Source organism: Zea mays, chromosome 8 (assembly GCF_902167145.1).
Source record: "Zea mays cultivar B73 chromosome 8, Zm-B73-REFERENCE-NAM-5.0, whole genome shotgun sequence".
Lineage (NCBI taxonomy): Eukaryota > Viridiplantae > Streptophyta > Magnoliopsida > Poales > Poaceae > Zea > Zea mays.
The window spans coordinates 155,209,253-155,215,252 of record NC_050103.1 but is presented as its reverse complement, the minus strand read 5'-3'; positions in this window follow the sequence as shown (position 1 = coordinate 155,215,252).

The window sequence follows — 6,000 nt, the reverse complement described above, 5'->3', positions numbered from 1 at the left end:
GTAAGGTATAACTAAGTTAGAATTGGAAGATGAATATGTAAAGGCTATTTCACTTCTAGACATACTCTACGGAAAAATCTATATGTCAATCTTGCAAGTAAATATATCTTAAGTTAAAGACAAGCAAGAACACAAGACACAAGACTTAATCCGAGGTTCGGCCACACCACAAAGGTGTCCTACTCCCCGTTGAGGAGCCCACAAAGGGCTGGGACTTTTTCAACCCTAATCCTCCAAAAGCCGACCACAAAGGTCAAGGCAATCTCTTCTTATCTCAGCTCAAGGAGCGGGTGATACAAACTTTTTGGGGTCGTCCACAAATTTGGAGACTCCCAAGCAACCTCAAAAGATCTTGAGAGTTTAGGAGTTCACAAATTTGGAGACTCCTAGGACCAGTTCAGCTGGTCTAGACCAGAGAGTTTAGGAGAGAAAACCCCAGCTCAACTGCCCGGGGGCAAGTTCAGCTGGTGTATGGTCAAAGAGGTCCACAACTGAAGTTGAAGTTCAGCTGGAGTTGAAAGCTCAACTCAGCTGAAGTCTAGCTCAGCTGAAAAGCTCAGCTGCAGCTGAAGAAGCTCAACTCAGGTGAAGTTAAGTTCAGCTGGAAAGCTCAGCTGCAGTTGAAGAAGTTCAGCTGCTTTTCAACAAGAACACTCTAGGTTTTTCAAACCTAACCATGGTCAACCAAAGAATGTTAAAGTGATTTTTGGTTTTCAAAAATAGCTTTTGAATTTGGGGACTTGAGCTATAGCAAACACCTTTACCTGTGCGGAAAAGAATAAGTAGGAATTACATCATGCAACTCAAGATTTTACATAAAATTTTATACGTCCGTTGCATGAAGTCCTTGGTGCTTCCTTAAGTTCCTGTTTCTTTCTAATCATACATTGGGAACAAAAACTGTTAGTACCCTTATTTGTTTTGTCATTAAATCACCAAAACCCTCACTTGGGGTTGATTGCACTTACAGAGAGTAAGAAGCAAATCGCAAATGAGGATCAAATACAAAGACACGAGCGATTTGTTTCCCGAGGTTTGGTTCCGAAGAACTTACTCCCCAATGAGGAGTCCACAAAGTACGTGTCTCTTTCAACCCTTTCCCTCTATCAAACGGTCACCAAGATCGGTCGAGTGTTCTTCTCTTTTCCAGGGACACCAAGTCCCGCAAGGACCTCCACACAAAGAAACAATGTATCTTGCTTAGCTCTACAACTTGAGAATAAGGTTGGGAAGAAGAAAGAAACTCGAGAACAAGAGCACAAGAAATTTGTCAATAACTCGAATGAAGAACACTCTCGCAAGACACCAATTCACTCGAGCTCGGATCGCTTTGATTTGGCACTTGGAGGCTTTAAATGCATGGGAGTTGTTGCATTTGTTGTATCGATGTTAGGTGTAGGTCTTGTATCTTGAATGTTCTGGTTGGGGGTATTTGTAACCCCAACCACCCCAAACAGGCATTGGAAGTAAATGGGTTAAACTACACTTTTTGTGTGCACACCAGACGTTGCACAGTACCGGTCCGGTGTGCATCGACTAGCTCCAAAAGTGTGTTTTGTTGAATATGAGCTTTACAACACTTCTATATAGGTCCAATAAGTTCCTAGGGGTGTTTAGAACTTATCCAAAGTGTATAGCTCGTGCTAGATCATCTATTCCAAGTTTTACACCCTTTTTCGTTGTCTTTGAGATGATAGTGACTTAGAAACTGAATTGTTGAACTTATGAACATGTGAAATAAAAAACTATGCAAACTAGTTAGTCCAAAAGGTTGCGATGGTCATCAAACACCAAAATTAATATAGGATATAGTTTGAGGCCATTTCCCTTTCAATTTCCCGATCTCAATCTTCATCTCTCTTTGGTTCTACGTCGTTTAGAGGCTCTTTCTGTGGCCTGCCAATCCTAAAGCAACCCTACGAATTCTCCTCCCCAACGGGGTCCCTCCTGGGAGGCAAGATCTAGGTTTTACATAAAGCACTTTGTGCCATCACGAACGGTTCGTTGCCTACACGCACATGGTCTGCATATCCCTAGAGAAGATCGTAGTTATCTACTTAACGATCCGATGACCTGTTGCGGACCGTCCGACAGCACGCAGAGAGGCCCCCTAGGTCTCGACTCCCCGTGAGCGAGATCTAGGGATCATTGGTGTTTCGCCCAAAAAGGTGCCAACAATCATGTTTGTTTGTTTTTTTGCTTTTCGTAGACATGATTCTTGCGATATTCTTGTCGATTCTCCGATCTCAATTACTAGTTCAATTTTAGATTTTGGACAATGGCGTGACACAGACAAGCGAGTTTATCGCAAGGTGTTTAGCGAGATTATACGATTCTCGCTGCCACCGCCGCCAAATAAACGGAAACAAACTAGCTCTTAAGCGAAGAAAAAGATTTTTTTCGCTGCAGTATTGTTGTCAATATATATCTCTTTGCAACAACATTACAAAAAACAACATAAAGAGTGTTTTCTAAGTCCTGACCTAAAAATATGTTCACATGTGGAGTTGAATTAACTCTTACATAAGAGATTTTCAAGAGCCTCTTTATATCCTTTTAATTAATAGGAATATATTTTTTATTAAAAATATCATCAAATAGTTTTTAATTAGATCTCTAAATATAGTAGTTCTCGTGGATTTCTCGATAGCCAAAGATAGAGAGCGTGACTAGTTGTCTACAATGTACATAAGATATAGAGAATAGCTAGTTTTTATATAAAAGGATGTACAAATAATGATTTAGAAAGTGAATTTAGGAAAGATTTCAAGGGATGTTGTGCTATGTTAGATTAATTTCAACGGTGAGTTTTATGGCACGGCTACATCTCCAAGAGATCCATAAATGACTCCCAAAAATCTGTTTATAGGAGCATCGAAAAATTACTCAGGGTAGATTTTAACCTTTTCTCCAATAATTCTCCTAAAACTGTCCAAAAATATTTTAAATTAGACCAGATTAGCCTTGGACCCATGTTGATACGTTTTTACAGATTTATTTTCTTCTTCCGTAGCTTTGATGTTATCTAGCAATCGAACTCACGTCGCCATCAAGGTCACTGGTGGTAAGTGAGCAGGCGCGGCCCGCGAGGGAGGACCGCGGAGGGGGCCGAGCAGCAGCAGAGGCCCGACCCAACTGACGGTGAAGGTCTAATAGTCGGGCCGCACAAGGGCAGATACAAGACAGCGAGGTTGCACGAGCTGTGGCAAACTACAAGGTTGTGCAGCCGTAACTGGTAGCTGTTGCAAACAAGGAAGAATTGGAGCAGCAAACGAACACATGAACCATTAAAAATGAAAGTTGGCTCGATTTCACACGCACTTGCGTTTATAAGGAGCCAAAAAACCCTTTCTAGCTATAAATGAGGGAGTTTTATGATGTATTTGGTTTAATGTTAAAGTAGGATAAAACGAGGGTAACACGGGGATCACACCGTCACCAAAAATTGCTCTGGCGTTCATCTGGTTTTCTCGTGGCTCTCATCCAAACACTATAGAAAATGTGATTGGTCCCTTCCATACCTTCTTGTACGTCCAAATAAACACGCCCTTAATAGCTATGAAAAAGTTGGGGACACTTTAGAGGTACTGTGGAGGCAAGTTTTTGTGTTTTTCCAAAAAAAAAATTGATTTAGAAGAGACTTTTGAAGAGCTCTCGGAGATGCTCAAGTGTGTCAAGTTAGTTTCATAAAATTTTATGGAACTCTTTTTGTCACTCTATAATTAACCTGTCAAGCCCTCAATTTTTTTGACGTGTGACAGTATTAAATGCAAATAAAACTTCCACCGACACAAGATGGCTAAATTAGCTACATTAACCATATAGATATAGAGAGAGAGATACACACTGATCGATCATACAACATGCACCTACCGGTACAGAGTAGCATTAGGCTCTGTTAGAGAAAAAAAATCAGTATATAAATTGCGATGATATTAGATGCTAGAGTGTGAAGATCCAATGTATTAGCCATTAAATAACATGAACAGTGACATAGCAAATATCTGGAAGTAACGTATTATATCATCGATGCGAGGGGAGGAAGAAGGGGTGGCGGCCAGGAAAAACCTAGCTGGATATAACCTTAACTAAGGTTGGGCTGCTATATATTAATTAGATGAAATAATATATATGTTGGATCTAAGTCTTTTACAGTTAAGACATTCACGTTTGTCTAACATATGCTAGAGATGACACCAATAGTTGTTTTGTCTAGATCCGCTCTTGCTGATATATATTGGAGCACCTGCTGTCTTTGGCGAAGTAGAAGTACATTAGTACGGAGGATTATACTGCGCAACCCGCAACCCCTCTACGAAATATTGGTAACAAGTGTACGTTCATTCTCTCCAATGATTTTTTTCCGACAATGGTGTTCTCTTCCAATATATATGATAGCGGCATGATTTGAAACACCGGCAAATAAAAACAATATATGCATGGCGCCCTTGATTAGTTGATTCCTCTTCTATCATGGGGTGAATCCTATCATATTCTACAGTACACGCACACCGAAAAAATGTTAACGTGCAGGCCTTGGGAAAGCAGGCAGCTGGCAGCAAAGCAGCAGGGGAGGAGAAAGAGACGAGCTAAAGCGAGTGAAGCTTCTTCCATCCATGGCCAAGTGAAGGCGCGTGTGGCGTGCACATGCACGGAAAATTAAAACTAACCAGCAGCTTCCTGTTCTCTATGCTTCTAGCTGTCGATTGGCCGCATTAATTAATTAGCTAATTAACTGATAAATCTGCTGCGGTCGAGTAGTGGTCCTGGGCTCCTGGCCTGGCTGTCATGGTTACTTTACTTGTTAACTCCATCTCCATATGTTGTACATATCTAGGCAGTCTCTGCTTCTGCTGTGCCGAGGCAGGCATGGGTAGACGAGTTTGCACTTTCCAGTTAGGCTAGGCTAGGCTAGTTCCGGGTTGAACGACCATGTTTTTTTTTCTTTCATAAAATAATGTTGGAATTTCAGTATTAGAGTTAGTTGTATGAGAATAAGTTATATATATACCCAAATCAGACCATTCGAAAACGTATGATGGAAAACTCACAAGGTCGTAACTATTGTCGTCGTCGTTTGAGACAGCTTAAAATTTTCATAGGTAGACGACTGAAGAAACGCCAACAGCCTGTTCCGGTTGCCAAAGAAGAAAAATACGCAGGGCAATTCTACAACACTGGAGTACTACGTGAACGTACATGCATGCTCTACAGATGTTAATGCAGAATCAGCGTAGTGGAGGGAAAACGCATCTTGGATTGGATTCTACTATGTGTATAAGTATATGTGTGCATAGCATAGGCCGAGACAAGACTAAACGCACTATAGCTCCTACTCCGTAACAGTAACACTGTGCAGCGCCACAACCGAATGAATGAATTTCGCAATTGCTCCTGCTCGGAAAGGTGTAGAGACTTTGTCAGGGCTTGCCTTTTGTAGCCACCTGTAGCTAGCATCCGCGTCTCTCTCTCTCTTTCTCTATCTCTCTGACTCTCTCTCTCTCTCTGCGCTTTCTCCTTGGTAGTATAAAAACACCAGCCCTTTTCTCTATTGTCATCTTCTACTCCTCACCCTGGCACTAAACTAGCTATACTACCCAAGAAAACGCCCCGTCTTCTTGCCGCTCTCCACCCTGTCCCAATGGAGCTGAGCGCCGTCGCCGCCTGTACTCCTCCCGCTACTACTACTCCAGATGCAACGGCCTGGCCAGCACCGCCTGGGGATCCAAGGGAGCCGCCGCCGGTGAGCAGCTCGCGTTAGTTGAGCTCTCGCACCGCCGTGCTGCTGCATATGCAGATATGCTTCTCGCTGCGAGCTAGCTGGCGCGCGCGGAGCATGGTTGCAAGGGTGTGCGTGGTGTGCGCGCGTGGCCGGGGAATTGAGGCGTCATGGTCCGAGATATATATACATGTCTAGCTCGATCTCTTGCTAGGTATCTTATGAGATTTATTGTTCTTAGTTTCAGTATTAGCACTCCGATCCCTGGAATGAACATGCCT